The sequence below is a fragment of the Arvicanthis niloticus genome, chromosome 1 (assembly GCF_011762505.2).
Source record: "Arvicanthis niloticus isolate mArvNil1 chromosome 1, mArvNil1.pat.X, whole genome shotgun sequence".
Taxonomy (NCBI): Eukaryota; Metazoa; Chordata; class Mammalia; order Rodentia; family Muridae; genus Arvicanthis; species Arvicanthis niloticus.
This window is the reverse complement of record NC_047658.1, coordinates 111,452,330-111,474,311: the sequence shown is the minus strand read 5'-3', so window position 1 is coordinate 111,474,311 and position 21,982 is coordinate 111,452,330.

Below are 21,982 nucleotides of genomic sequence, written 5' to 3'. Positions count from 1 at the left end.
TCACATTATCCCATCCCTGACAGGGAAAAGGCTGGGCCATCCCAATAGCACAGCCAAAGACACCAGAGCCCCCAGATGCTGCTTCCAGCCACCCTAGCTAGAAGCAGGATGGAACTGACCAGGCTTAACTGTGGCCCAGCAGGATCTGCCCCATGTATCTTAGCTCCAAGACCCTGATGCTGTGGCCCCTGACAAGCTGACGGACCAGGATGTCCCCAAATGGATGGGGACAAACAAGATTCCCTATTGCCTCATCTGTGAGTTGGAAGTGAGGGGTTCATGACCCTCAGTTCACCCCAGAGTAAAGATTTCTACAGTTGTATCCCTGGTGTCATGTCCTCCACACCTGTTCAGACATGTGGGGTGACAGGGCAAGAAAGGTCCCCCTAGAACAGTGTGTAAGCTTCAGGTGTCTTCAGAGTAACAGATGGCAGGGATGCAACCTTTGGAATGTGGTAGTGACTGACACCTGAGGAACATACATGTTACTCTCTGAAGGGCCACCAAGGTCAGTATCTCCACTGAACCTGGAGTAGGTGAGACTGACTGGCCAGTTAGCCTTAGGGTTCCTCCTGTCTCTGCCTCCCCCAGTGCTAAGGTTCCAAGCATGTGCCACATCAGACACCTTTGCATGCGTGCTGGGGATGGAACGCAGATCCTCCTGTTTGCAGAGCAAGCACTTTACAAAGCGAGCCATCTCCCAGGCCTCTAAACACTTTTCTTTAGTGTCCACCCCTCTGCTCTGTCCTGCTTCCACTTAAGAAGTGGCAACAGTGTTGTTACTAGGGAGAAGCCATGTATGGGGATGTGGGGAGGGACTTTCCTTTGGGGTTTCAGAGGAAAGAGTTTGCAAACTCCTGCTGACAGGGATCCGCTTCCTCAGACAAGCACATATCACCTCAGCCCTGCACTAGGGATGTGCAATGTTCTCTCAGACTGGACAGGGTCTGGCCAGGGTCCTCCTCCAGTTCAAACGCTGGGAAGTAGCTGGGCCAGCTGCCCTGGGGTGCACACAGGCCTGTGAACACTGGAATTTGACCCTTTTCCAGCAAAATAAACCCAGTACAGGGTCGATGGTGAAGCTGTTATCCAGGGAAGAGAAGAAAAGCAAGTGATAACCTGAGGCCACAGGCCAGAGGTCAGGACCTCCTAGAACCAACACACAGCCCTGGGTTCTGCCATGGGACTGCAGAGCCCCAGGCAGTGAAAATACCAGTTTACCCAGGCATCCCTATGCTCAGCCCCAATGAATCATGGCCTGTCACTTTCAGCAGACCAGCCAGGCCAGCCAGAACCAATGAGGGTAGACAGATTCATGGCTGGCTATGGCAACTGTGAATTAGATCAAACCCTCAGGTTCTGATTTATCAGAAGAAAGTGGTGGTTTTTGTTTTTGTTTTTTGTTTTGTTTTGTTTTGTTTTGTTTTAATATGCTGGGGATAGAACCCAGGACTTCGTGCATGCTAGGCTCTTACTCTACCAACTGAGCCCAGAGCAATCTTCACAGATGTAAATCAGTTAAGGATGAACAGCTTTTTGGGAAGATGGGAAATCTGAATGCAGAGACAAATGTACATACAGCAGTATAACACTTTAAGAGCTTAGCCTATTATAAACCAAGGATAGATGCCTAGGGAATGGCACTGCCCACAGTGGGCAGATCTTCCCACCTCCATTAGCATAAGCAAGATGATCCCTCAGGTATTCTCAGAGGCTTCTTCCCATGTGATTCTGGATTTTGTGAAGTTGACAACACTAGCCATCCCAATCAGCCTCCATCACCATCCCTCACACAGATGGGCCTTGAAAACATAACTGGCACCCCAGTGTAAGTTGCTATAATAGTACTTCACAAAGGAGTCAGACATGGACTCTGGTTCTCAGCTGAAATTGTTCCCTCCTCCATTCCTGCTCAGACAGTCACCTCACAGGCCTAACTCTTTACCCATGGGGCAGACTCAGGCCCCAGTCCAGGAAAATAAAATTTGTAGAAGTCTAAAGTGTTTCCCAGGATCACAGCCTCAGAGACTCTCTCTTGGGTAGTTTTCTCCAGATCTATGGATGGAGAGGAGACAAGAGAGGCTCTATAATTCAGTGGGTGAGTTACAAAGATGCAGGTGAGCCTGTTGCAAGGCTAGTGCAGCCATGTACCCTTGGAGATGGGGGTCAGAGTCAGTACTGAGGCTGCAGAGATCCTCATTCCCAAGAGTTGGGAGAAGATGTCAAACCAAAGATGAGGCTGGCTCCATCAGACTCAGCTAACTGAACCATGCCCTTTACTTTATGGGGAGGCCAGGCTCCATATCCACAAATCCCACAGCTACAAATTCAGCCAGCTGTGGGACCACATTTCACAAAAAGATTGCATCTGCACAAAAGATGTGTGGCTTTCTCCCATCATGGGCAACTGTCTATGTGGCGATGGTTGGCTGGCGATGTACCTTCTGGAGATGGCTCTAATGTTTGGAAGAAGCCTTGCAAGTTCAACATTCTGCTTGGGTACCTGCAGGGCTGGGCAGCCCAGCCCCCAAGCACATTATTGTGCAGTAGTAAAAAAAAAAAAATCAACACTGGACTGCAGTTACAATTCAGTGGGTGAAGTACCTGCCACTCAAGCAACACGACCAGCATGTGGATCCCTGGAACCCACGGAAAAGCTAGGGTGGTGGGGGACTCTTGTGATGACGGGACTGGAGCAGACAGGCAGGTCCCTCAGGGCTCCCTGGCCAGCCAGTCTAGCTAATGGGGATCTCCAAATTCAGAGGGAGACTCTGTCTCAAAAAATAAGGTAGAGAGCAAAAGAGGAGGGCACCTGATGTTCACCTCTGGCCTACACAAATACACAGTTGCACATGCACTTACACACTTGTGCACACATGAACATGCACACACACACATATGTATGTGTGACTTAAATAAAGGGGAAACAAAACACAGGAGATTTCTTGAGCCAGCTTGAGGTTGAAGAAGGGATCAGCTAAGAGGGGAACGATGCTATGGCCACTCCCTCCCTCTTACTCAATTCACCTTCCATGCAACACACTGTAGCTCTGTACATGGGGCTCCCAAGTGGATGTTGTGGGATCCCTGCCCCAGGAGCTCAGAATTTAACAAACTGGAGTCATAGAGACAACCAGGGGACTGCTGAGGCTGGCTAGAGTTGCCCATGAAATAAGGACACTCAGAAAATCAGGACGTGCCCTACCTTGAATGGAGAGCCTAAGCCACTCCAGTGCAGAGCTAGCTACCAGGCAGGGAGCAGAGAGTTGTGACCATGGCTGCCCCACCTACTCATGTCCCCGGAGCAGGCATTCCTTTTTCCTACCTGGACTCCATTCAGCCTTGGAAACCTTCCCAAGCGCCTCCCTGTGCCTACTGTGCGCTGTGTGATGGATCTGACAAGTGATCAGGGCCTTGTCATTCTGTCCCAGGACCATCCAAAGGACCGCCCGCCCACGCCAGTTCAACAGTGTGGCTAGGAGCTCTGTCCTGGGTTCCCTCGCATTCAAACATAACCCCTGACCCTGCCTGCCACACCTAGCATCCAAGCTGTCCCAGGGATAGGTCTCAGTCTCGTCCTCATTGCAATCTGGGTTGTCCTTACTCATCCAACTAACTAAGGCTCTAGGGCTTCCCACCAGGACTTCTAAGCATTAATCCACTAACAGCCAGTGTTGGGGGTGTCTGTCCCTCCCAGCCTCTACACTGGGCCCCTTCATTCTTTCCAGGCAGTTTTCTTGAAAATGTCACATAGCTCTTGTACATAGTTGATACAGGAGCACACTCACCAGAACCACACTACTGAAAAACAAGAGAGGTTGGCTTGGGACATGTGTGCAGAATGCTGGGATGAGTCAGAGCAGCCCAGGGAAGGTCTCATGTGACTCCATTTGCCTTAAAACTTGGATATGTCTTCTTCCCCACCTTGTACCCTCCACTTGCCCCAGAGTGCACACGTATACACACACACACACACACACACACACACACACACACACACACACACACTTGTGGAGTGGCTACATTTCAAATGTGCCTTGTGTGTCCATGCATCAGAAGCTCCACGTTCAGCCTCGCAGTGACAGGAGGGTCTGGGCAGGCATGAATGTACTCCTCATGGGAAGCAGGTTCGTTCTAGCAAGAGTGAGTCAATGCAAGTCCACCCCATGCATTTGCTCTTCTCCTTGATGCTGCTCTGCCATGTCTGAATCAGCGGTGCAGCCTCACTGGAGGACCAAAGAGATGGCTTTGTGCCACCGAGGCCAAGAGTTACATAAACTTCGCTTGTTTGAGGCAGAATCTGTATAGCCCAGGCTAGTCTGGAGCTCTAGTGAACAGGCTGGTGTAGACCTAAATCTGAACAGCCCTTGTGAGGGTGAAGAAAAGAGGCACCAGAGGGCAGGTCACTCCCTTTTACAGCATCAGTTGTGTGCCAATCAACTGGAACCAAAAGATGGAGTCTTGGACCAAGCTGACTTCATTCCTGGTAGGAGGAGACTGATAACCCATGAGCTAATCTTATATGATCTGGAACTGTGACAAAGGTTAAGGGGAAATCAAGTCAAATATGAGTGTGGGTAATGTAATCAAAGTGCTTGAGAGGCAGAGGCCAGGGGAGTAGGTGTTCATTTTCAGCCACATGGAGACTGCCCATCCTAAGCTACATAAGAGCCTGTCTTGGGAGTGGAGGGGGTGGGGGGATAGCACAGGAGATGAGGAAGTAAGTTTCTGAGATGGTAACCTCTGAACTGAGACCTAAATATCAAGAATGGGAAATCTAGGTGTGCAGAGGTGGGGGGTTGGGTGGGTGTGGTGCTTACAGTGGAAGGAACAGTGATGGCAAACAGAAAGGGTAACCTGGCTTTAGGTGGGGAGCATCCCTTAGTGGAGGAAATGAGTTAACAGGAAGATGAATTCCTGCACTAACTCAGGTCTGGGGTTTGGTTTGGTGGCAGCTACCGCCTGTGACAAGTGGCCCGGAACTCTGGATCTTCCTGCTTTAGGTTCCCTAATACTGGGATTCTAAGCATGTGCCACCATGTGCCACCACTCCTGGACTCTTTATAGTTATTCGCCTTCAGATTTTTGTTATGGTAGCATGGCATAGGCCAAGACACGCACTCATGCACACACCTACACATACTCCCTCATGTACACAAACACACTGCACTCACACATAGAAGCAAACACATGCACAGAGACACGCATGAACAGATGGGACACACATGTACACCTATATTCACCTACATGTATGCGTCTATATGCACTTGAAGTCCATCCATCCTTCTCTTCGAGGTAACCCTCCATCATTTCTGTCTCTGTACCTGTCTGATTACCCTGAATGCTGCGCCATTCTCCTCATCAAAACGCAACCTTTGAAGTTACAAACACTGTTCTTTGCTCCACTCACATTCTCAGCACCAAATCCAAAGCTAGGGGCGTGGCAGGGGCTCAGAGGGTGAACGAATGAGCAGGTGAACAAGAGAATGTATAGATGGGCAATGTACGAGATGTGAATGAATGAGAGTGAATGAATGAATGAATGAATGGTTAGGCTAGTGAATGAATGAACATATGAGTGTGGCAGTTTGAATAAGAATGGCCCCATAGGCCATGCATATGAATGCTTAGTCTTCAGAGAGTGGCACTATTTGAAAAGGATGAGCCGGATTAGGAGGTGTGGCCTTGTTGAAGGAAGTGTGTTACTGGAGGTGGTCTTTGAGGTTTGAAAAGCCCGCCAGACCCAGGCTCTCCTCCTTCCCCACACCCTGCCTGTAGATTGTGATGCAGAACTTTCAGCTACTTCTCCAGCACTGGGATGATAATGGACCACCCTCTGCAACTGTATGCCAGCCCTCAATTAAACGTTTTCTTTTATAGGCATTGCCTTGGTCATGGGGTCTTCACAGCAATAGAACAGTGACTAAAACAGTGAGTGAATACATGAATGAATGAATGAATGAATGAACAAGCAAATGAATGGATGGATGAGCACATGAGTGAATGGAGGAATAAGCCATTGAATGGGTGAAAGACTGAATGAATCAGTGGATGATGAAATGAATGAGTGAACATGTGGGTGAATAAATGAATGGATGGATGATGAATATAGATGGGGGAGGGAGAGAGAGATGGGGCAAGAAGAGTCAGTGGTTTGGATCCTGTGGCCATTGGCAGGTCAGTGACCTCCTCATACCTCTGTCATCCCTGGTGGGATACACAAGATGGAGTCTTCATGGAGTTCTTCATAGCCTTCCTAGAGATCTGGTTACTCTCTTTCTCACAGGCTTGTGCTCTATGGGTCTTGCTCCAAGCTCTATGTTCTATAGGCTGAGTGCTTAGCAAGCAGGAGTTGGTCACTAAATATGCCACAAAAAGGACGGCCACCTTTTTGTGTCTTAGAGTTTTACCACTGTGAACAGACACCATGACCATGGCAACTCTTACACAGGACAAAATTTAACTGGGGCTAACTTACAGGTTCAGAGGTTCAGTCCATTATCATCAAGGCAGGAGCACGGCAGTGTCCAGGTAACACGGGGTTGGAGGAGCTGAGAGTTTCCCCTCTTATTCTGAAGGCTGGTAGGAGAAGACTAGCTTCCAGGCAGCTAGGGTGAGGGTCTTAGAGCCCGTGCCCACAGTGGCACACCTATTCCAACAAGGTCGCCTCTTATTAGTATCATTCCCTGGGCCAAGTATATACAGACCATCACAGCCACCCAAGCTGATGTCACAGCATCAGCACCCTACTCAGCTCCTCTTACTCTCCCTAACACTGCAACTTCAAATTCACCCCTGAACACACACCACCCCACTGCAGATGCCAGAGGCTGGGCTTGCATGAAGAATGGGTCTGCTGCAGTCTGGGAGCATGCCTGAAAACCTGCATTACCAGGAATGGTGGGGCCCAGTGACTGGAAATGGAAGACATCTATCAAGAGCTTTTGTTTTATGACTATATGACCTCATTGCATGGTGGTCCCCAGAGAGGGCTGTGCTGCTGCTCAGCAGCCCCCAGGATTCTCCAGGATTAAGCTCTACCCTTGGCTAGGAGGAAGTGGTTTCCCGACATGTCCCTAGGGGGATCTGGCTTTTGAGGGTCTTTACAGTGGGAAGCTTAGCAGAGATCACACTCTCTGCTCTCCATGCCACCTTAGCAGGTCCTGCCTTAGGCCTCCAAGGGGCTAGTCTTCAGTAAGTGGGTTCCCGAGTGTGGACAAGGGCCAGGAGGGTGGAGATGGGGAGACTGCTATGTGCAGCTATGTACAGTTATGTGGAGCACATCTCCTGAGATGAGAGTGCTGGGAAAGGCCTGGGGAGAAAGTTCCTGAAGCCCAGATCAGTCATGATCTGAGGGGACAACCGGATATTTGGGTTTAGAGGTCAGAGGGGAGATCAAGGCTGGAGACAAATTTGGAGTTCACCAAGTCATCCATTCACTCCATGGGAACCGATGAAGTCACCCAGGGAGAAGGGTGGAGCAAGAAGAGAGGGAACCAAGGAACCCCCAAGTCTCATGAACCTAGGAACCCCAGGAGCCTAGTGTTTCAAACCTAGTTTCTCTCTGCATCCTCTGAACCCCGAGGCCTGAAAGGGGGGGCTCACAGGCTGGAAAAGGCAGCAGAATTGGGGGGAGAAGGATGCAGGGAATCATGAAAGGGGTGACCCCTGGGGCCGAGTGGGACCTCCTAGCATAGGCTTTCCTGTGAGCAAGGCAGGTCCAGTGCGCCACTGGAGGGTAGCCTTCTCAGGAGCCATGAGGAGGGAGAGGGAGCCAGGGCTTCAGGCTGGGTAGAGGAAGGGGTGCTGATGAATGATGGTGGGGGTGGTACTCCTGGGTGGAGATGACCTGATGGCTTGTGGATAGATGAAAGCAGGAAATCCTCAGGAAGGAGAAGGGATTGTGTCAGAGCTGAACCGAGAGCCAGAGGCGAAACAACAGCTACTTGACAAATGGCCTAGGCTGCTTGGGGCGGTGAAGGGACTACTCTGCCACACCACAGGATTAGCGGAGGCCAAAGCTTGGCTCCATTCCTGAGTACTCACCTGGTCCCAACATCTTCATCTCCATTTCCAAAATGAAAATTAGGTGCTTCCATCAAAGAAGGGCACCTCAGAGTAGGGGGTGGTAGGGTTCCGGGAACCCTTGCCTCCTCACCTCTTCTAAGGCAATGCCTACTCCAGGCCTGACCACTGTCTTGAACCCTCTGAGTTCAGCCTCGGGAGAACAAACAGAATATCCAGATAGAATTCCTAGGCTTGCTAGAGTAGGGTAGGGAGGCCTACCTCTAGCTTCTTGGAGGCCACTCGTACAAGGGATTCAAGGGATCATCCTAGCAAGAGGTGAAACCTGAGGCCTGGGAGGAAAAGACTCAAACTGTGAGTGAAAAATACTAAGACAGACAAAGCCAACTGCAAGAGGCAGAGGCCTGGGCAGGGTCTGCAGGCAGGGCCCAGAGGCAGTACACAGATTTAGGTCTCTGATGGACCACTTTCTTCATGTACCCCATTCTAGGCTTGTACCCCAGGCCACAGCACATCCATCATGGCGGTTCTCAGAGCAAGGCTCAGGGAGCAGGAACCAGAGGTTGCTCACTACCCCAGAGGATGCAGCCTTGAATTGAGTAGGGGGCGTGGGTGTGGGTAGGCATCACAGGAGACTAGAGACTGTCTCAAGTGTGGCTCCGTCTGGGGGACCAGCAGGTCATGTGAGCACAAGACAACCCAAGGCATTTGGATGGTGCCTGTGGGTGGTCCCTTCTCCTTTAGGAGAAGGTGCAAACAGTCCTGGAATAAGCACTAAGCACACAGCCAGGCCCTGTGCATCCCCTCTCAGGGCCACTTATGAGGAACTGCAGCTGCAGGCAGGTTGGAGGATGTTCCACAGACCCTGCTGGAGTCTGTAGGATGGCCAGCTGAGGGTGGGCAAGAGTTAGTGAGGGTCTAATGGGGAGCATATTGCATCCTGGGAGGTTTCCTTCTCCACAATACAGTTTGGAAACAAAAACAGATTAGAAGCTGATCCCACAGGTAGAGAGAAAGCCTTCTGGTCTTTACCACCTATTCTCTCCCCACAGCTCTCAGAAGTCTTCAAACAGCTCCATAGTCTCTCAAGCCTTCTTAGAATAACCCATAGGAAACTTGCAGACCAAGGCCAAGGCCACTGGGAAGTTTGTTAACAAAGGCTGAAGGTTGGCATTTCAGACAGGACTTGGCAAAGGCCCTGGAGGCAATGCCAGCTATGACTTTAATGAGGAAGGTACCTGCTGGGCCAGGGGTGTGACTCTCATGTCACTGGGTGGCAGAGCCTCACTCAGGGAAAAGACACAAAGGTCTTGTCTGGCTTTCTATTCCTCCAGACTGTGTCATTCCCTTCTTCCCTTTCCACACAGCACAATGACTGAGCAGGCAGCCACACTGGGAACCACGGAGAGGTGGGCAGACAGACAGAGACAAAGCCAGCCCAGAGGGAACTGACACTGTAGTGAACAAAATGGAACCACGGATGGAGTAGAGAACAGGCAGAGTGCTGGGTAGCAGTGAAAGAGTCAAAGAAGGCACTGGGGACCTGAGGCAGGACAGGTAGGCCTGGAAATTTATGGGGAATGAAAAGGGAAAGGGACTCATCCTGGGGTCTGAGGGTAGCCTCTCAAACAGCAGGAAGTCCGAGGATAATCAACTTCCCCTCCTGGCAGTAAACCTGTATTTTCTAGGAATCTCCCAGAAACCCCACTGACAGAAAGGGGCGTGTCATAAGCCACTGAGCAGCCCTAGGGGCTCCTGGATTCACTTTATCAGGTTTAACCCATCCAAGGCATCCCTAGAGCCACCTTACAAGGACCCTCCCACATCAGAAGAAAGGGAGAGTAGGGGAGGGGTCCTTAGCAACCTATTAAGATGTAACTTGAGGCCCCCAAAAAGGTGTTTGTGTGTGTGTGTGGCAGATGCTCCAGCATTACAGCTGCCTCTCTTGGAGAAGCATGTCTCCACGCATGTGAACCTTTTACTTCCCCAGCAGTCTGGTGAGAGGTGCACAACCCCACTGTGTGAGACACACAGTAGGTGTACCCTCCTCCCATGGGCTGTGGAAAGTAAAGAAAGGAGATGGGGAGAGACTAAGGCTGAGAGAGTGGGTAGACAGATGGACAAGGACAGAAACACAAAGAAAGATGCGTAGAGCCATAAAGATTGAGAGAGAGCAATAGAGACATTACAGGGAAAAATGGGTAGAGATGGGTGGACAGAGATGCGGAGATGTTGCAAGCATACCCTTGGTTCCAGCTTTACATCTAGCCAGGAGGATATAAAAAATTCCATTTATTTATTCAAAGGCTTCAATTGTGGTTGTGTGGCAGCCTGTGGCATGGCAGAGCATCATAGCAAGAAGCTTGTAATGGCCAGGAAGCAGAGAGAGAAGGGGCCAAGGACAAGATATGGCTTCCCAGGGCTGTCTCGAAGGGTCTATTTGCTTCAACCCCTCAACAGTCACCCCTCAACTGTCCATTCAGCTCTGAATTCATCCCTCACGAGGAGAGGCTTGTTTGGTTAGCTGTTTGTTTTGTTTTGTTGAGACAGGGTCGCATAGCTCGGGCTGCCATCCAATTTAATATCTAGCCAAGGATGGACCTCAAATTCCTGATCCTCCTACCTCTACTTCCCCAGTGCTGGGATGACAGCTATGTTCCACCACACTCTGTGAGGCTGGGGACTTCATTCAGGAAAGAGGCTGACTTGGCCCATTGTGTCTGGAGGCTGGAAGTTCACAAGTGTGGCACAGACATCTGTTCACATCTGGCAAGAGTTTCATGCTGTATCAGACTTGGTAAGGGTCATAGGTGCAGAGATGGGCTGGATCCTCCTGAGTCCTGTAGGACAGAGTTCGTGTTCCCAGCTGAGCTACTAGTTCCCTTATTCCACCATCCTGTGAATGGATCTATCTGCTTCTTCCTGTGAGATGATTCAAGCCCCATACTAGGACCCCACCCCGAAACACAGCTGCACTGGGAACTAGGTCACCAGCACATGGCCTCTGAGCACACGTTCAAACCACAGGCAATTGTTTGCATGAGAAGGGGATTTCTGTCACTGTCTTTTCTATCCATCCCAAAGCCTCCAGTGGAGTCTTCCAGAGGCCATAGGACATGATGACACTGTCCCTGTGACAGCTGATGGGATGGAGCTCCATAGGAGATGAGTCTGGTCTATTGGCTGTAGCCGGCCTGGGTTTAGAGATCTCCCTGAGTCTATCACTATGGCCTCCAGTCCAGTTCTGCCTTGTTCACTGTGCCTACACCACAAACTCAAGGCAGAGCTGGGTCACTCCAAAGCTTGTGCCCACCAAATTATAGGACCCCACTCAGGTGACTCTGAACCTCAGTTTCCTCTTTTTTTGTTTTGTTTTGTTGTCAAATATGATCTCCTGGCTGCCCTGGAACTCACAGAGATGTACCTACCTTTGCTTCCCAAGTCCTGGAATTAAAGGTGTGACCCATGCCCAGCTGTTTCCTCACCGTTTGAGGGAGTTGATGGCTTAGGAACCTCTGAAGTGAGAGAGCCCAGGGTCACAGAGAGCAGTGTGCTTGGCTTCCATGTAGAAGTACCACAAAGGCTCAGCCCTCGTTCCCTGGCAGAGGGAGTCAGTTCTACATGTTTCAGGGAAACTCTTCTTGTCCACCAACCTTCTGTAGCTCCCTAGGGCCTCAAAAGACTTCCTCAGGCTACATTCGAAGTCCTCCCCAGCCTGACCTCAACACATCTTGCAAGAGAGCAAGATCCCATCCTACTGGAAGTCCAGATTCTATCCATGGTGTTTTTCCCAAGTTTGGGAGTCTTCCCAGGAAGGACAGGCACACAATTTGCACTGGCCTCTAACCCCCAAGCCTCTGGATCTGTGGCTCCAGTGAATTGCACAACCAGGGGGGACCAGAATGCCACAGCCCACTACTGGAATGGGAAAGACAGGCCTCCCCTCCTTGTAGAGTGAGGCCCTTCTGTCCTGTGGAATGCTTGTGCAGGGCCATGTGCAGTTTGTAGAGTAGCCCTGCCAAGCCTGGTTGGAGGAGGGCTTTATAGTAAGAGAGCAGGGGACATGCCAGGTAAGTCCTCACCTTGTCCCCTCCCCTCAGTGTCCTGAAAATTGAGAATGAGAATCAGTCCTCAGACAAGGTGAACGTCCACCTGATGAAACAACCCCCCAGGATCCCTCAGGGACACAATTCATTCCACTCCTGGGTGGTGGCAAAGTCTGCAATGACCCAGTGCCAGGGACAGAGAGGCTCTTGTGCTTAACTAGGCTCCAGGAGTGACAGACAGCAGGGATGGTGGGTTCTCCAGGAGCATTTGTGAAAAAAAAAAAAAAAAAAAAAGTGTCTGCTTCACATCAGATGCAAACAGAGCCTGGTTCCCTACTCAAGAGCAAACATGGAGTGCCCAGATTGTCTGGACTCCAGTCTCCAGGGCCCAGGCCCCCAGCCCCAACCCACCCGTGCACATGTCAATGGAAGCAAGTACCAAGCCAATGACTGACATGACAGATGGAGTGACCAAGCAGGCTGACCAAGCTCCTGTACAATGTATGCAAGTGAGTGGCTTCAGGTGCTCCTACCCCAAGCCAAGGCAAACCCACCTTCCCCAAGACATTGTCCCTGCAGTAAAGCCTGCGAAAGGGCCTAGACCCTGAAGCCAATCTGAAACACAGGCAAAAAAAAAAAAAAAAAAAGTTCGAACCAGCAAGCACTTTTCCAGACACAAGATCTTAAGCGCCAATCCTCGCAGCCAGAGGCAAGCCCACGGCTATTGTCCGGAACTGCAGCCAAGATTTGGAACGACACAATTCCTCTTCGGAGGAAGAGTGCATGGAATTTAAAAATAAATATAAATATAACCCCCCTCCCCCGCTCCTCTTCTTGGGGGAAGGGCTCTCCGCCATTCACAGCTGCAGAACTGCTCAGGCCCCACGCGGAGACTAGGCAGCGGCTGATGATGATTGGGCCTCGCAGCCAGAGGCTCAGCCAATCCGCTGTCTGGGAAGTGGGACCATTCATGAAAGCGCTGCGAGGCGCGGGGTGCGGGCAGTGCAAGGTTGTGGCAGATTCCTGTGGTCCCACACTCGGCCACCTGGCCTTTGGCCCTGGCCTGGTGCAGGGCGAATCCCTGGCAGGAAAGACCCCGGCCAGAGGCTACAGAACATGCAGGACCTTTTGAAAGTTTGCCCGGGCAAAGCCGGGCTGCAGAGCTGTCTGCTTCAGGGGTTGTGGCCATGAAGTCATTTTTCTCCTGATTGGAGTCATGTGTTTTCAGTTCCCTTGTAGTCATTGAGTTCCCTCTGAGGCAGGGGCCCGCCCTAGCTGCCAGTAGGAACGTAAAGATGGGGTCCGACCGATAACACCTTGGATTACTGGAGCTCCGGTTTACATAGACCTCAGAAAAAATGTTTGGGAGGGATTGGGCTGCTGCAGGAATGGGTTAACCTGATGCTTTTTAAATTAGTTAACTAATCAGTAAATAAAACAAAACAAGGTCTCAATCAGCCGAGGCTTACTTCAAATTCACAATGTAGCTTAGGATAAACTTTAATTTCTGATCCTCCCGCCTCTACCTCCTCAGTGTTGGGATTGCAGATCACAAGTGTGCACCACCATTGCCTGATTTATGCATTGCTGAGAAGGAACCTAGGGCTTCCTACATGCTCAGCAAGCATGCTATCAACTGAGCTATGTCCCCAGGTCGCAAGGCTGCTTCTGAGGTCTTTGTATTGTCCTACAGCCCCTGAGCCTCTGGATCTGGGGCTCCAGACAATAGCACAGCCAAGGGGGCCCCAGAATGCCACAGCCCACTGCTGGAAGGGGAATGACAGCGGCCTCTCCTCCCTGCAGAGTGAGGCCCTCCTCTCCTATGGAATGCTTGTGCAGGGCCATGTCCAGTTTGTTTGCAGAGTAACCCTGCCAGGAGGGTTTTACAGTAAGAGAGCAGGGGATAAGCCATGTGACAACTGGTCTTCAGACACGGTGAATGTCCACCTGATGAAACAGCCCCCCAGGACTCTTCAGGCACACAGAACTCAGTCCACTCCTGGGTGGGTGGCAAAGTCTGCAATGACCCAGAGCCAGGGACAGAGAGGCTCCGGTCCCTTGCCAGGCAGCAGGTGTGACAAAGGCAGCAGAAACCATGGTCTCCAAAGCCTCATGTCCTTCTCAAGCATGGCCACCGCACAGCGCAGTAGAGCCACCGAGCACAGGCACACACTGGAATCTTCTCAATGGAAAGATTTCCTCATAGCATGTATTTCGCCAGTGCCTCTTGGGTTGTGAAGGAGCCTCCACTGCTTCCAAGTATGTTGAGTAAGCCCAAGAGCTTAGCTCAAAAAAGTAACAAGGGTTGGGATATAGCTGAGTTGTTCGAGTGTTTGGTTAGTGTTTATGGAGCCCTGGGTTTGATTTGCAACACCACGTAAACTGGGGATGCTGGTGCATGCCTGTAATCCCACAGCTAGAGAGATGGAGGCAGGAGAATCAGGAGTTTGAGACCAACCTTGGTTACCCAAGAACAACAACAAAAGCCCAGCGACGTCTGTGGTTGGAGGAGGCTGGCTGCACAGCTGAGCTGAGCTTCAAGTGGCAAAGCCCCTCCCCAGTCGGGGCTCCTGGTTCCTCCTTTGTGCGGTGGTGGGCAGAAAAGGGCACTGCCATGCCTGCTCTGCAGCACGTATGCAGAGCTGAATGCACACAGTGACAGGTGAGAAAACCAATCCCCCCAGTGGGCAGGACTGTGGCCACATGCCCCCAGGCTGCTCTCATCACAGATGGTGTGAACCTAGGGGTGAAAGCTACTGAACACAAATAAGGGAAGCAGCGAGCAGAGAGGGCTTGGTGGGGAAGCCAGGATCCCACTTCTCTCTTCAGCCCTGGACTGAGGCAGCCTCTGTTCATCATTTTTCTCAAACAGAGGGTAGAAAAGCCTGTGAGTTCCCGGACCAGCTGGCACATTGGCTTCTGCAATACAAAGAAAGCTTAGAAATATAGTGACATATTTTCTTGTGGCTCAGAAGCATGGGCACACCCCAAGTGAGTTGTAGACTGTCTCTTATCTCCCTGGACCTGCCTGTCCTCGGATTTCAATAATGGTTCCAATGGAGGTTCAGAGTCAGTCAGTGGGTTCGAGATGATAAAGCATTCCACATCACACTGATGGAGCATATCTTCAGACATTGCAATATATATCATAGAATTTGGACATGGTTTTTGGAATGTATCAGTCAGTACACACATGTCACACTGCAGTAACAAGCACACACACACACTTAACAATGGCTTAAAGTATAGTTGCAAATGGTCCCCATTAAGAGCTACATAATAAAGGTTTTCAGTCTGTCTCAAGTAAAGTGGCTTCTGGGAGTGTAGACATGACAGGGCCATATTCTAGTAAGACTCTGTCTGTGGCAAGACAGCAAAATGGGTAACGTGATGATTGGTCTGGCATCAAGTAAGACAGGCCTTGAGGGTATTTTCAGGAGGGCAAACTGAGAAGCCTGTCCTACCAGAGTGGGTTCCACCTTCTAGCAACAGACCAGATCTAAAGAAGCCCTAGGGGGAAATAGGCCTATCATCTGCCTGCCTTTTCCCCTTGCTGGTAAGTACATCAACACTGTTGCTGCTGCTGCCACCACCCCACCTCTACCACCACCATCCTTCACTACCATCAGGACCTGTTCAGCCTTCCAGTGTGGACTAAGGACCAGCAGCTTCTGTCAACCCAGGTTCTCAGACTGTGATGTTGACCTCGAGGCATGGTCCGCAGCCTCCTCAGCATATAGAGGTCACTGTTGAACACCCTTGCCTATATGGTGTGAGCCAATCTAATAAAGCCCCTTTGTGATAAATTTTCATGATATTATTTCTCCAGAGAACTCTTGACTAAAACAAATAGAAAGCAGGCCACCTGTCAGACCTCAACTGGATGACCCAAAGAGGGGGCTCCCAGAGACCAAGTATTTCTGCTTTTCAGATCTTTGCCAACTCTCCGGGCATTTCCCAACCACCTTTATAGAACTGCGCCCAGCTTCATTTGACTTCTTGTCTCCACCCTGTGTCTTTGTCTCCAGAGTCCATGATTTTAGACTAGGCTTCGACTCCTTAGCACAAACACTGTGAGCACAGGAGTCTCCTTCTATTTCGACTTGCTCACAACAGACATGTATATAGTAAGTGCTCTGTATATGTTTACAAAATTAAAGTCAGGCAGCCATAAGAGAAGAGAAAGAAAGAAAACCCAGACCCCAGGTATAGTTGGCATAGTGCTGGCATCAGAAGCATCATGGTAGTTCTGAGAGCCCTGGGCAACCTGTGTGTGTGTGTGTGTGTGTGTGTGTGTGTGTGTGTGTGTGTGTGTAAGTCTCCTCCCATCTCATAGGCCATTTGTGTGACAGTGACATAGGGGAAGCAGGCAGCAGCACCCCTTTTCAGGTTTAGGGAGCTATCTGGGAATCTGCTACCTCTGCAGGACCCTGGGCTTTGCAGACCATGGAGGTTCAGCACAAGCTGTGCCCTGGGACATTTGGTGCATCCCAGAGACCAAACTGTAAAGTGTGGACAAGCAGCTTGTTCACATTTGAAAAAAATGACAAGAGAGACCCATTTCAGGCTTGAGTGTGAGGCAAACACTGGGGTTGCAGAGAAAGGAAAACCTTTGCAAGTAAAAAGTGGAAATTCTAAATATGGAGCCTAGAAGGGAAGTGGAAAATCCCCCCTCCTTTCCAGTCCTGTGGCTTTCCACCTTACCTTACCATCTGACTTCTGAGGCCTGGGTGTGGGGATGGAATGTGTGAAGGCCTGAAGACTGGAGAATGGAGACTGCGTTTCATTTTAAGTTACATCAAAAATGAATTTGAGGGCTGTGGAAATGGTTCGGTCAGTGGCACTTGCTGAGTAATTGTGAAGACCTGAGCGCCGATCCCCAGAGCTGAGAGACAGAAAAAGAAGGATCTCTGAGGGCTGTTGGCCAACCAGCCTGGGAAACTGTGAAGTTCCTGCTTCAGTGAACAATCTTGTCCCCAAATAAGGTGGGGGAAAGTGAAGGAAGGCACTGAGCACTGGCCTCTAGATCCCATGTGGATGTGTGTGGGTGTGTGCGCACATGCACACATGAATCTATCCATGTGGATGAGTGTGTGTGTGTGTGTGTGTGTGTGTGTGTGTGTGTGCGCGCACATGCACACATGAATCTTATCCATGTGGATGTGTGTGGGTGTGGGCACACACATGCACACATGAATCTATCCATGTGGATGTGTGTGGGTGTGGGCATGCATGTGCATGCACAAATCTTATCTAGACATAATGGATCATGTCTATAATCCCAGAACTGGAGAAGCTGACCAGGAGAATCACAGGAAGTTTAAGACCCACCTAGGCAATAGAGGACCCTCCTTTGAAGTGAGGAATGTCCCCATCAGCCAGCACACATGTAATCAGCTATGGGACCCAGAAGGCTCAAGGCCTATGGGAGTTCCTGGGGCTCTAGGTGTCTATTGTGCCCAAAAAGACAGGGACCAGGGGGACTGCCACTGGAAGGAGAAAGCATGGACCATTTTCTGCTATCTTTTGTTGAGCTCTGAAATGTCTACATATACCCCTGAGCACCCAGTATCACTGGAAACTTCAAGAGACACTGGGCTGGTGACCATGGTCACCCATGGAGTCTGTCACGGGACCCACTCAAAAAGGTGTTGGGCATGCTAGCCTAATCTTGGAACCATGCCAGCCAGCTAAGAAAACATCCCTAAAATTTAGAGGAGGCATGGGTGACCTAAAGACTGCCTAGTAGTCTCCTTTGCTGGCTGCAGGGCCCTGGAAGCCCTGTCCCTACCCCCACCTGCCAACAGAGGCAGAACCAGAAGTCAGGCATTTCCGATGGCTCTTCCCACCGGAGAAGAAGGCCAGGAGGCCATCGGGTGATGGAAGCCCTAGTACCAAATGCTGGCCTCCAAAAATAGCCCTTTCTTCCTGTGTTGGGGGCTGCTGGCTATACCCCTGCAGGAAAACGGACAGAGCATCTGGAAGCTTCCAATGGCCGCATGAAGCACCAGCTGGTCCTTGAACCCCGACAACCCTGTCCCCACCACTGTGCAAATCAACTCCCAATCCATGGCTGATCTAGGTTGGGGCCTCACAGGTGTATGCCCAGGAATCCTCAGAGGGAACTTTCTCTTACTCTCAGCTGGGAGGGTTGTGGCTACTGCCCCGGGAAGCATATCTCTTAGAGATGCTACTGTGTCCCTATCATGGAGGCTGTGCCTGGGTTGTGAGCAGGCATGAGTCATGGGCCTGCTCAGCGGATTCCGCCTCTGGAGCAGTTTCCTGCAGATAAGCCTCATATACAAGGGAAACCTGGCCAGGAGGGCGCCCTTTACAGTGAGAGCACTTCCTCCAAGCCCCCTCCACCCCACCCAAGGCTCATTAGCCATTCCAAGCATAGTTTTAGCTGCAGTAAGGGATTTCCTCATTAAACTTAACTTCCTCCTAGGTTAACTGCACCTCTTGGCATCTGAGACCATGCTATTTTCTTATTTACTTATTTATTTATTTATTTTTTCACTCCAAGTCTCATGGTGGGTGGGGCTCCATTGCCCTTTGGGTGGCTCCACCAGAGCCTAGGCAGCCTGGCAGGACAGGACCTCCTGTACAGGCTGCCTCTCTATGGCTTTCTCCTGCAAGATGAAGCTTTGGCCTAGACTGTATTGAGGGCTGCAATGGGGGGAAGTGTGGGTGTTCCATGTCAGCTTGCAGCACCTCGCACCTCCTGTGGCCCTAGCTAACGCCAATCCTGTAGACTGGATTCTCATCTAAACCTGCCAGGCTTAGCTATACCCATGGATACAAAGGGAAGGAGACTGCCCCTCCCCCCCCCCCCCCCAAACATGGGTGGGGTGAAAGGACAAGGGGCTTCATTTAGGGCCTAACAAGGGTGCTTGAGATTTAAAAATGAAACTAGAAAGAAACAGTTCACTGGGCTGCCTAGCACTTGGTGAGAGGCCCAAGCTGTGCTCTGTGTCTCCAGGACCGTCCCATCCTGCAGCTGGGTGAAGTTTAGCCAGGAGAGGTGATTTCCCAGAAGAACTGCTGGTGCCGGCCTGGCAGGCTTTTCCTAGATGGAACCAGATAAGATGAGTTGTGTTTGGAGCTGACCACTTAGTCAGGAAATGAGGTAGCACTGTAGGCTATTTTAGGGCAAGATTCCAGAAGGTCCTCTTCAGCCAAGTAGAGGCCACCATGGCCTTCCTGCTGGGAAGAGTAGGCAGTCCACATTGTAAAGAGTACCTGTGTCTAATGGGACTTGTGGGCCTGTCTTTAGAATGGGGGTAGGGTGGGTGCAGACTTACCAGGGGCATTCTGACAACTGGACAGAGCGAGAATGGTCCTTTAACTCAAAGTCAGCTGGATGGAGCAGGGGACTGGGCCAGCAGGTGCCACGAGATCCAAGATCAAGCTAGAGGAAGAAAGAGTATGGATGGGATATGTGGGAAAATGGATGGATGGAGTGGATGAATGGATGGATAGGGTAGATGGATGGATGGATGGATGGATGGATGGATAGGGTGGATGGATGGATGGATGAGTGGGTGGGTGGATGGATGGGTGGGTGGATGGATGGGTGGGTGGATGGATAGATGGATAGATTGAGTGGATGGGTGGATGGATGGATGGGTGAATGGATGGGGAGGATGGGTGGATGGATGGATGGGTGGATGGATGGGTGGATGGATGGGGTGGATGGACAGACAAACGGATGGATGGATGCTGAGAGGAAGGAAGAGTAGGGGAGGGAAGCAAAAATGTGATTAAGGAACAAATCAGCAGGAGTTGCTCCTAGAACCCCTGGGTGGCTGCACTGGTAATGGGAATCCCTGTGTGGCCTCCCTGCCCTGAGGTAGCAAGTGGCGTATCATGAAAGGACAGGTCCACAGTTTCCCTCTCCCCTTCCTAGAAGGCCTCCCTTACCATAGGCCAGCCTCCCAGGTCTGACATCTGTTGCTGGCCTGGTACCTGGAGGGCTACCCAGGTACCAGCAGCCCTGGGCCCATCACAATAGCTCTGGCTTCAGTGTGGTGGTTTGAATGAGAATGTTTTTCGTATATTTTGGCATTTGAACATTTGGTCCCTGGTTGGTGACACTGTTTGAGGACACTGGTCTTGCTGGAGGAAGTATCTCACTGGGGGTGTGGGGGAGGTTGCATTTCAAAGCCTCCTGTTATTCCCAGTTCGCACTCCTTTGCTTCCTGCTGGTGGTTCAGGATGTGTTTCAGCCACCACACCTACCATCATGCCTGCTACTCTCCCACCATGACGAACTGTAAGTCCAAATAAACTCTTTCTTCTATAATGTGCCTTTGTCATGGTGTCTTATCACAACAGAAAGGAGACTGATACTGTGAGTGTACCGGAAGGTTCTATGTCAACTTGACACAAGCTAAAGGCATCTGAGAAGAGGGAGCTTTGACTGAGAGAACGCCTCCCTAAGACTGGGTTGTAGGCAAGCTTTTAAGACATTTTTGAAATAAATGACTGATGGAGAGGGCCCAGACCATTGTGGGTGGAGCCATTCCTGGGCTGGTGCTCCTGGGCTCTATTAGGAAGAAGGCTGAGCAAGCCCTGGGAAGCAAACAGGTAAGCAGCAGCCCTCCATGGCCTCTGCATCACCTCCTGCTTCCACATTCCTGCCCTGACTTCCTTTGATGATGAACAGTGATTTGGAAGAGTAAGCCAAATAAACCCTTTCCTCCCCAGGGTGTTTCATCGAAGCAATAGAAACCCTAACTAAGACAGAGGATGAAGACAGGCCTAGGGGTAGGTGTCCCTAAGAACGACCCCCAGAAGTGAGCAGATAAACCACTCTGTATTATCCAGGGAGAGAAAGTTCATCTGAGCAGACCACAAGGCAGTCAGTGTCAAGCCTGATGAATACTTAGGCTACTGTATACACATGCTTATCTCTCGCTGGGAAAGACTACGGAAAAGTTGTTTAAGAGTCGAGGTCATCAATGCTTGTTTGACCTCTGCAGACTGACAATAAACCCCAGGTGGAAGGGAGTCACTCCAAAAGCCCCCTCCCCTGGCACTTGGCCTTGGCCATAGGTAGTGTAGAGAAAAGGAAGGATTTCATGTCTGCCCAGATGCTGGACCAAACCCCAACTGTCTGTGCTGGTCAGGCTGGGGTCACACAGTCAGGGCATCTGCCCTAATGACTGTACCAGGAATTCAGGAGTGGCTGGTCCTCTCTTCTTTCTTGGAAAGATTCAAATAGAAACGAAATAGGCTAGACAAACTGGGAGAAAATGCTGTGTGCCTCAACTTACTCTTTGATAACACTGAAAATGCACTATCTGCATTGATTCTGAGAGCCAGAGATATTGGGATATTGACAGTGTCACAAAATAAAGGATATTTCCTTGTCCCTAAACATGAAAGATTATACAAAATGTCCTCAGGCAAAGTGCTGGCCTTGCAAGAATGGGGACCCAAGTTAGATCCTCAGAGCCCACTTAAGAAAAGCCAGGTCTCATGGCACACACTTGTAATCAGAGGCAGAGACAGATGGATCCCAGGAATCCCTGGCTGACAGCCAGCCTAGACTACTTGGTGAGCTCCAGGTCAATGAGAGAGCTTGCCTTACTTTTGTTGTTGGGTTTGCTTGTTTGGTTGGCCAAGACAGGGTTTCTCGCTGCAGTGCTGATTACTCTAAAACTACCCCTGTAGACCAGGCTGGTCTCTAACTCACAGAAATCCTTCTGTGTGAGGCACCACTGACCAGCTGGACCTTGTCTTAAAAAACAAGCTAGAGAGATGGCTCAGCAGTAAAGAACAGGTGTTGCTCTTCCCGAGGACTCAAGTTCGATTCCCAGCACTCATATTGGGAGGCTCACAACCATTTGTAACTCCAGCTCCAGTGTATCTGATACTCTCTTCTGGCCTCCACAGACACTGCACTC